Source organism: Rhinoraja longicauda, chromosome 42 (genome assembly GCF_053455715.1).
Source record: "Rhinoraja longicauda isolate Sanriku21f chromosome 42, sRhiLon1.1, whole genome shotgun sequence".
In the NCBI taxonomy this organism is placed as follows: Eukaryota; Metazoa; Chordata; class Chondrichthyes; order Rajiformes; family Arhynchobatidae; genus Rhinoraja; species Rhinoraja longicauda.
In genome coordinates, this window is record NC_135994.1 from 7866393 (window position 1) to 7877573 (window position 11181).

The window sequence follows — 11181 nt, forward strand, 5'->3', positions numbered from 1 at the left end:
TCCTGCCGTCCTCTCCCGCGGTCAGGTTGTTGTGGTTGCAGGCCGCGCCGGACGGTCCGCAGCGGGCCGAGCCTAAGGCGAGTCCCAGCCGCTCCCGCAGCCTCCGAAGACGGCCGGCTCCGCCGATGATAAGTCCAATCCGGGGCGGGCGAACACGCTGCTGCTGCCGCTGTTGCTGCACGTCGGGGCGGTCGTGGCTCCCGACATTGAAGCCCCCGCCCAGCAGAGAAATATCCCGCGGCATATCTTAGGCCGCGCCGGACGGTGAAATGTCCGCGACCCAAGCCCCGCGATCCGGGGCGGGCGAACCCGCTGCCGCTGCCGGAGCTCCCGATGTCGGCATCCACGCGGCCCGAGCCTAAGGCAAGTCGCAGCCGCTCCCGCAGCCTCCGAGGACGGCCGGCTCCGGTGATGGTAAGTCCGATCCGCGGGCTCTGCGAACCAGAGCCCTGGAGGCAGCCAGCTCCAGGAGTTGGGCCGATGGTAGGCCGCAGCAGGAACGGAGACACGGCCCAGAAAACAAAGGTCGGGTCTCCGTTCGGAAGGGACACCTATTTACAATTTTACAGTTCCCCCCCTCCCCCACATACACACATAGTACACAAACACAAAAACACCACATCACAACTACAATTAAGACAAAAAAACAACAAAAACACAAAGACAAATGGACCGCAGGTAAGCCGCAGCTGCTATGGCAGCGCCGCCATTTTGCATGATTTGTCTGAAGCAAGCTGACTGGTTATAGACAATAGGTGCAGGAGGAGGCCATTCGGCCCTTCGAGCCAGCACCGCCATTCAATGTGATCATGGCTGATCATTCTCAATCAGTACCCCGTTCCTGCCTTCTCCCCATACCCCCTGACTCCGCTATCCTTAAGAGCTCTATCTAGCTCTCTCTTGAATGATTGATAGAGCAATAAAATGATGGACGTGACGGATGTTTTGATGAAACCATTTTCTCTCAAATACAGAAGGAATTTAACTCTGAAGTGAGTACAGGACTGAATAGATACATTAACCAAACTTGAAAAACAATGAAGTACATTAAGGATAGGGTAAGTGTACTGGATGTTCAAGAATGAATAAAGCACAGGCAGAAAAATCTCCAAGCCTTCAATGGAAGTTGCAAAAGCAGCCACGTGTAGAAAACTGTAGGAAGGAACTGCAGATGCTGGTTTACACCGAAGATAGACACAAAGTGCTGGAGTAACTCAGCGGGACAGGCGGCATCTCTGGAGAGAAGGAACCGGTGACGTTTCGGGTCGAGGCCCTTCTTCGGACTTTGGTAAAATTGTAAAGTGTCCCTAGTGTGTAGGATGGTGCTAGTGCATGGGGATCGCTGGTTGGCACGGACTCGGTGGGCAGCTGTTTCCACGCTGTATCTCTAAAGTCTAAAGAGATATAAAAGAGATCACCAGCACTATCCTTGGGACAATTCACATCAGCCAATTAACCTACAAACCTGCACGTCTTTGGAGTGTGGGAAGAAACCAGAGCACCCGGAGAAAACCCACCCAGGTCACAGGGAGAACGTACAAACTCCGTACAGACAGCACCCGTAGTCAGGATGGAACCCGGGTCTCTGGCGCTGTGAGGCAGCAACTCTACCGCTGCGCCACGTTGCTTGGTTTTGGATCCTTTCTCCTTATACCCTTGCGAAGCAATAATGAAGTGATACCGTGTGTAATTTTATGAAATGTACTGGTGACAATATTGTCTAGAAATTAGATCACGTTCTTGTTGCTAATTGTGCAAAATGTGATGCAATGCACATTAGATTGCATGAATTATTATTTCTGCATGAAATCACGCTAATTATAACATTGGTCTGAGCATCCCTTGTTAGTGCTCCTCGAGCATCAGGTGTGTGCCAAACGATGCCATTATTCACATAGCTCCCATTTCTATACCAACATAAATTAGAGATCAAAGCTCCATGCTGCAACTGCTGTGGGACAGTCTCAGTGGAACTAGGTTTGTTGCTTTTCTCGCTGTTTAAGAGGACCAAGAATGACATTGGAATATCTGCTAGGCAGCTTCAGAGCTGAATGCTTAACTGCCTTCCAAAATCCAGCGTCCATGAGTTTTAGAGATACAGAGCGGAAACAGGCCCTTCGGCCCACCCAGTCCGAGCTGACCAGGATTCCCGTACATTAGCACTATCCTACACACACTGGGGACAATTTACAATTTGAACCAAGCCAATCAGTGTACAAACCTGCACGTCTTTGGAGTGTAGGAGGAAACTGGAGGTCCTGGAGAAAACCCACGCGGAAAGAATGCGCCACCGTGCGACCCGTTTACTCCAGCATTTAAATACAGAGGTACTCCCTCCATGGGTGTCTCAGTGACGACATGTCTGGCAGCAGTCCATCACTGCAGGCATCACCATGGTCATGACTAGTTTAGTTTAGATATACAACGTGGAAACAGGCCCTTCGGCCCACCGAGTCCGCACCGATCAGCATCCCCGCACACTAGTTCTATGTTGTTCCACTTTTGCCACTTGCACACTAGGGGCAATGCACAGAAGTCAATTAACCTCTCAAGCTGAAGGACTTTGAGATGTGAGAGTAAACCGGAGCACCCGGAGAAAGCCCACGTGGTCACAAGGAAAATGTGCAAACTCCACACACAGACAGCACCCGAGGTCAGGATCGAACCCGTGTCTCAGGCGCCATGAGGTCCTAGTATAGCGAGTCCGAAACTTGTTGGTTGTAAGAGGAGTTTATTGCAGCCGCAATATTCGAATACAGAGTTAAACAACAAGGTAAGGGACAACCAATACAAACTTACTGTCTTCCTTGAAGACTTCGCCGAACTGACTAAATCGGGCGCCAAACGCGCACATGACATCGCTGGCCAATCAGCGATGTCGCTCTCTGGACCAATCCCTATGGTCGCGTTCCCACGTGACCTCGCTGGCCAATCCGAGGGTTCGACGACCTGGACCATTCTCTATGGTCGCTACATGACCCCCCCCAGAACCCGAGGTGCGGAACCTAGCAGGGAGCCGGATTTCGCGACCATAACGAGTACGGAGAGGGACAGCCTGAACCACAGGAGCCGGAGGTTCCGGACTTGGCGGAACAGCCGGAACGAGAGGTTCTGGAGGAACTACCGGAACGGGGGGTCCTGGAGGGACTGCCGGAACGGGGGGTCCTGGAGGAACTGTCGGAACGGGGGGTCCCGTACTGAGCGGAACTAACGGAGGTCGGCCTCTCCTAGGGGTTTGACCGACCAGGACTGGTTGATCCGGGTCCAAATGGGCAGGTTTGAGCCGGGACACCGAGACGAGCTCACTCTTGCCGCACATGTCTAAGGTGAAGGTAGCCGTTCCCTTACGTAAAACCCGGAACGGCCCTTGATAGACCCTCTGCAACGGGGCGCGATGGGCATCTTTACGCAGAAAAACAAACTCACAGTCCTTCAGGGAAGACGGTTCGTGTACCATGGGACACCCATGACGTGAAGTCGGAACTGGAGCCAGGGAGCCCACCCGTTCCCGGAGAGATGCTAACACTGATGGGACTGTAGGCAGCAGGTCTGAAGGGTCCGGAAACAGATCTCCGGGTACTCGAAGTGTCGAGCCATATACTAGCTCTGCGGACGACGCACCGAGATCTGGCTTAGGAGCAGTCCGGATGCCCAAAAGAACCCAAGGGAGTTGGTCTACCCAGTCCGGGCCTTCAAGCCTTGCACTGAGGGACGCCTTAAGTTGGCGGTGGAACCTTTCTACGAGTCCATTTGCCTGGGGGTGATATGCAGTCGTGGGTTGTAACTTGGACCCGTACAGTTCTGCCAGCGCGGCCCAGAGGGACGAAGTGAACTGTGGCCCTCTGTCAGTGGTAATAACTGCCGGGACCCCGAAACGAGCTACCCAATGAAGGGCCAAAGTCCTAGCACAAAACGCTGATGAAATATCAAACAATGGGAAAGCCTCTGGCCACCGGGTGAACCGATCCACCACCGTGAGGAGGTGGGTGTAGCCCCGGGAGGAAGGCAAAGGCCCGACCAAATCCACGTGGATGTGGAAAAAACGAACAGCCGGGACCTCGAAATCCTGTACGGGCGGCTGGACGTGGCGCTGGACTTTAGCGGTCTGACAGGGCACGCAGGAACGTGCCCACCCCGCTACCTGTTTCCGCAGGCCATGCCAGACAAACCTCGCTGCTACCAAGGCAGAGGTGGAGCGGATGGACGGGTGCGCCAGCCCATGAATGGCATCGAAAACCCGGCGCTGAAGGGAGGGCGGTACTACCGGCCTGGGACGGGGAAGAGAAACATCGCACCAGACTTTCGTGCCCTCCGACCCACAAGCTACCTGGGCCAACTTCAATCCCGAAGTGGTGGACCGGTAAGCCGAAACGGTATCCGCTAGGAGCTGTGCCTCCGCAAGCTCCTGGAGATCCACTTCGCAGTCCACCGCCGAAATAGGGGGAAAAGCAGGTCTAGACAGGGCGTCAGCAACGGCATTAAGCTTACCCGCGACATGACGGACATCGGTGGTAAATTCAGAGATAGCAGTCAGGTGCCGCTGCTGGCGGGCCGACCATGGGTCAGACAATTTCAAAAAAGCAAATGTTAATGGCTTGTGGTCCGTAAATGCCACAAATGGGCGGCCCTCGAGGAAGTACCTGAAGTGACGAACAGCTAAATAGAGAGCCAGAAGCTCTCGGTCAAATGCGCTATACTTCAGCTCGGCCGAATTTAGTTGCCGGCTGAAAAACGCTAAAGGCTGCCAACGGCCACCGACCTGCTGCTCCAGAACCCCGCCCACCGCCACGTCAGAGGCGTCAACCGTCAGGGCCGTGGGGGCGGAGGGGCTCGGATGGACCAACATGGTGGCGTCTGCCAAGGCTGCCTTAGCTGCTGTAAAAGCCGACTCTGCGGTCGGGGACCACAACAACTCTACCGGATTCCCTGCAAGGCATTGGAAAAGCGGGCGCATGACTCGCGCCGCTGCCGGAACGAACCTATGGTAGAAATTAACCATGCCTACGAACTCCTGCAGCCCTTTTACTGTGGTGGGCCTGGGAAATGCCCGGATAGCCTCCACCTTCTCGGGCAAAGGGGAGGCGCCGGCAGGGGTAATTCTGTGCCCTAGAAAATCAAGAGCAGGAAGGCCGAATTGACATTTGGAGGGTTGGATAATGAGCCCGTGGTCTTGGAGCCGTTGGAACACGGTCCGCAAATGGGCCAGGTGTTCCTGCACTGAGGGGCTGGCTACCAGGATGTCGTCTAGATAAATAAACAAAAAGGGTAAACCCCGGCCCACGCGGTCCATCAGTCGCTGGAAAGCCTGTGCCGCGTTCTTTAAACCGAAAGGCATACGCAACCATTCAAACAACCCGAACGGAGTAATAGTTGCAGTTTTCTGTATGTCCTCCGGTCGCACCGGAATCTGATGGTATCCTCGCACCAAATCGATTTTGGAAAACACCACCGCTCCTTCCAGCCCAGATGAAAAATCCTGTAGGTGCGGTATGGGGTAGCGATCAGCCGTGGTGACAGCATTGAGACGCCGATAATCGCCACATGGTCTCCACCCCCCAGATGCCTTGGAGACCATGTGTAACGGCGAGGCTCACGGGCTGTCAGACTGACGGACAATTCCCATTTCTTCCATCTTCCTGAACTCCGCCCTTGCCACCACCAGTTTGTCTGGCGGTAGTCTCCTGGCCCGAGCGAAAACGGGAGGGCCTTCGGTGCGGATGTGATGGACCACACCGTGCTTAGCCGAAGGTGTGTCAAAACGTTGGACGAGCAGCTCTGGAAACTTTGCCAGAATCGCAGCATACGAGTCGGGGGCCGCGACGACGGCCTGGACAGTAGGGCTGGGCGAGGAGGCGATTGTCGGAGCGACGTGCTCATCTTCGGCAGAGGGTCGGAGGTCGCTACCGCGGACATCAGGAACCAGTGAAAAAGCCCAGAGAAAATCTGCGCCCAGGATCGCTTGTTTGACGTCGGCTATGATGAATGGCCATTCGTACGTGCGGAGGCCTAACACAAGGGACATCTTCCGTGTACCGAAAGTGCGAATTGGGCTGCCATTAACCGCGATGAGGGTGGGACCTGTCTTACCCGATCTGGTTTCGAGGTCGGTCGGCGGCACTATGCTGACGATGGCTCCCGTGTCTACCAAAAATTCTGTGTCCGTGAATCGATCATGGACATAGAGGCGCCGGTTCTGGCCAATCGTAACTGCCCCTATGTACGATCGGCCGAGGCATTTCCCGCGAAGGTACAAGGCAAACGACAGTTGCGGGATCCGTTACCCCATCGTAGGTGATAATAGCACCAGCCGCGCTTGTGCGGATCTTTTTGGCGGGCTTTCGGAGAATTGGCGGGAGACGTGGCGCCATCTTGCCGTCGCTGTGGCGTGGTCACTGATGTCGAGACTTTGTTGATCGAACCACTTGCCTTGTTTTTTGCCGCTATGAGCGCGTCCGCTTTCGCTGCATATGCTTCGGGGTCCTTAAAAGAACAATCCGTGAGCAGCAGTCGGACATCCTCGGGAAGTTTCTCGCGGAATGCCTGTTCGAACATAGGGCAATCCGTATGCTCACCGGCTAGCATCATCATTTCGGCCATGAGGACTGAAGGCAGTTGGTCTCCAAGATCCGGTAGGTGCAGAAGTTTTGCCGCACCGCCATGCTTATTAAACCCGAAGGTTCGCAGTAATACTTTCTTCATGGCCTCGTACTTGTTTTCCGCAGGTGGATTCACGATGAACCGCATCACGCGCTTGGTTGTGTCCGGCGATAGAGCGCTGACGAGGTAGAAGTACTTCGTGGATTCGTCCGACACCTTCTTTATATGAAATTGAGCCTCGGCGTGGATAAACCAAGCTTGCGGTGCGTGCGTCCAAAACAACGGTAGATGAACGTCTGCCGCGCTTGACTCCGGTGTGCCCTGCTCGGTCATCGTCAACGAGGCGTCGGGTTCCTGCTCAGTCGGTGATCGTCCAGATCACGTCGGGGTCACCAATATAGCGAGTCCGAAACTTGTTGGTTGTAAGAGGAGTTTATTGCAGCCGCAATATTCGAATACAGAGTTAAACAACAAGGTAAGGGACAACCAATACAAACTTACTGTCTTCCTTGAAGACTTCGCCGAACTGACTAAATCGGGCGCCAAACGCGCACATGACATCGCTGGCCAATCAGCGATGTCGCTCTCTGGACCAATCCTTATGGTCGCGTTCCCACGTGACCTCGCTGGCCAATCCGAGGGTTCGACGACCTGGACCATTCTCTATGGTCGCTACACTAGCTCTACCGCTGTGTCACTGTGCTGCTCTAGTCACTTAGCATGAGTCAGAAAGCTCAGGGCAGAAGACACAGACCTGAGACCTGCATATCATCAAAGGGACTACTCCCTGAGTCAACAGAGGCACCTCATTTTTCGCTTGATCAGATTACACCCCAGCGGTATGAATATTGACTTCTCTAACTTCAAGTAATCCTCTCTCTCCATCCTCCCCCCTTCCTAGTTCCCCAACCAGTCTGACTGGTTTTAAATGGCCTCCCCTTTATTCTTAGACTGTCCCCTGGTTCTGGACTCCCCCAACATTGGGGACATTTTTCCTGCATCTAGCTTGTCTAGTCCTTTTATGATTTTATACATCTCTATAAGATCCCCTCTCATCCTTCTAAACTCCAGTGAATACACGCCTAGTCTTTTCAATCTTTCCTCATATGACAGTCCCTCCATCCCAGGGATTAACCTCGTGAACCTACGCTGCATTGCCTCAATAGCAAGGACGTCCTTCCTCAAACTAGGAGATCAAAATTGCACACAATACTCCAGATGTGGTCTCACCAGGGCCCAATACAACTGCAGAAGGACTTCTTTGCTCCTGTACTCAAATCCTCTCGTTATGAAGGCCAACTTGCCATTAGCTTTCTTTACTGCTGGCTGTACCTGCAGGCTTACTTTCAGTGACTGGTGTACAAGGACACCCAGGTCTCGTTGCACTTCCCCTTTACCTAATCTGACACCATTGCGATAATAACCTGCCTCCTTATTTTTGCCGCCAAAGTGGATAACCTCACATTTATCTACATTATACTGCATCTACCCACTCATTTAACCTGTCCAAGTCACCCTGCAACCTCCTAACATCCTCTTCGCAGTTCACAATGCCACCCAGCTTTGTGTCATCTGCAAACTTGCTAGTGTTACTTCTAATTCCATCATCCAAATCATTAATATATATTGTAAACAGTTGCGGCCCCAACTCCGAGCCTTGCGGCACTCCATTCGCCACTGCCTGCCATTCTGAAAAGGACCCGTTTACTCCTACTCTTTGCTTCCTGTCTGCCAACCAATTCTCTATCCATGTCAATACCCTACCCCCAATACCATGTGCTCTAATTTTGCTCACCAAGCCTTATCAAAGGCTTTCTGAAAGTCTAGATACACTACATCCACTGGCTCTCCTTCATCCATTTTACTTGTCACATCCTCAAAAGGTTCCAGAAGATTAGTCAAGTTATCCCCTTTGATGTCTCATTTTCACACCTCACCCTTCCTTATCTCTGTGGCTCCCCTGACTCTCAGTATGAAGAAGGGCCACAAACCAAAACATCACCCATTCCTTCTGTCCAGAGATGCTGCCTGTCCCGCTGAGTTACTCCAGCACTTTGTGTCTATGTCCTGTTTTACGTGAACTTCTCAGATGAGCAATTTATTTACAGGCTCATGTTTTCCATCGTAACCAAGGTACATAATATTATGCGGGAAGATCTTCAGACACACTCTTGCTGTTCCTTCTCTGGAGGGGAAGGTCAGATTGACTCTCATCTTCCTTATCACTGTATCCTTCCCAGTGGCAGTAGCATATCTCGGTCATTTCTTCCAATTTGCTCACAAAATGCTGGAGTAACTCAGCGGGTCAGGCAGCATTTCAGGAGAGAAGGAATGGGTGACGTTTCGGGTCGAGACCCTTCTTCAGACTGATGTCAGGGGGGCGGGACAAAGGAAGGATATAGGTGGAGACAGGAAGTTAGAGGGAGAACTGGGAAGGGGGAGGGGAAGAGAGGGACAGAGGAACTATCTAAAGTGGGAGAAGTCAATGTTCATACCGCTGGGCTGCAAGGTGCCCAAGCGGAATATGAGGTGCTGTTCCTCCAATTTCCGGTCGACCTCACTATGGCACTGGAGGAGGCCCATGACAGAAAGGTCAGACTGGGAGTGGGAGGGGGAGTTGACGTGCTCAGCCACTGGGAGATCAGGTTGGTTAAGGCGGACTGAGCGAAGGTGTTGAGCGAAATGATCGCCGAGCCTGCGCTTGGTTTCGCCGATGTAAAGAAGTTGACATCTAGAGCAGCGGATGCAATAGATGAGGTTGGAGGAGGTGCAGGTGAACCTCTGTTGACACAGTCTTCCAATTTGCTGCCCACTGCATTGGATATCTCTACAGGTGTGCATCTTGTTGACCAGTACTCACCTGGCCATTTGAGTGAATGTGGGATTTGATCAAATCCCACATTCACTCAAATGGCCAGGTGAGTACTGGTCAACAAGATGCACACCTGTAGAGATATCCAATGCAGTGGGCAGTCTCTGTTTCTTCCATGAAAGCCACAATGTTGCTGTGTGGCTGGTTGGTCTTTAAAAGCTGATTCCCTTCTCCAAACAGCAGCCAAGTATCGAGCTGCACTAAATTTAAAGCAGTCCTCTGCAAGTCCTACTTTTAGTATAGTTTAGCTTCGTTTCGTTTCGTTTCGTTTAGATTATTGTCACGTGTACCGAGTGCAGTGAAAAGCTTTATTGTTACGTGCTACCCAATCAGCGGAAAAACTATTCATGATTACAATCGAGCCATCCACAGTGTACAGATACAGGATGAAGGGTGTACGTTTAGTGCAAGATAGAGTCCAGTAAAGTCCGATTAAACATAATCTCAGGGTCTCCAGCGAGGTAGATAGTAGCTCCGGACCACTCTCTAGTTGTTGATAGGATGGTTCAGTTTGTTGTTAACAGCAGGGAACAAATTGTCCCTGAATCTGGAGGTGTGCGTTTTCACACTTCTGTACCTCTTGCCTGATGGGAGAGGGGAGAAGATGGAGTGGCCGCGGTGAGACCGGTAGAGGCGTTTATGCTTGTTCCTGTGTGTAAAGCACCGTAATGCAGTTTCACATCTGATTTGGATGAATTTTGTGACGTTGGAGCAGGGCATTTTGATATTAGGCATAATTATTAACAAGGTCACTTGGGTTTTGTAATGCGTCTTTTGAGCATCTAATTTCACTGGACAAAAAGGTTATTTAATATGTAGGAAGGAACTGCAGATGCTGGTTTACACCGAAGATAGAAACATAGAAACATAGAAAATAGGTGCAGGAGGAGGCCATTTGGCCCTTCGAGCCAGGACCGCCATTCAATATGATCATGGCTGATCATCCAAAATCAGTACCCCATTCCTGCTTTTCCGCCATATCCCTTGATTCCGTTAGCCCTAAGAGCTAAATTTAACTCTCTCTAGAAAACCTCCAGTGAATTGGCATTCACTGCTTTCTGTGGCAGTGAATTCCACAGATTCACAACTCTCTGCGTGAAAAGGTGTTTCCTAATTTCTGTCCTAAATTGGCCTACCCCTTATTCTTAAACTGTGACCCCTGGTTCTTGACTCCCCCAACCCGGGGAACATTTTTTCTGCATCTAGCCTGTCCAATCCCTTCAGAATTTTATATGTTTCTATAAGATCCCCTCTCATCCTTCTAAATTCCAGTGAATACAAGCCCAGTCGACCCATTCTTTCCTCATATGTTAGTTCCTCCATCCCGGGAATTAACCTGATGAACCTACGCTGCACTCCCTCAATAGCAAGAATGTCCTTCCTCAAATTAGGAGACCAAAACTGCACACAATACTCCAGGTGTGGTCTCACCAGGGCAATGTACAACTGCAGTAAGACCTCCTTGCTCCTAAACTCAAATCCTCTCGTAAAGAAGGCCAACATGCCATTAGCTTTCTTCATTGCCTGCTGTACCTGCATGCTTACTTTCAGCGACTGATGTACAAGGCCACCCAGGTCTCGCTGCACCTCCTCTTTTCCTAATCTGACACCATACAGATAATAATCTACCTTCCTGTTCTTGCCACCAAAGTGGATAACCTCACATTTATCCACATTAAACTGCATCTGCCATGCATCTGCCCACTCGCCCA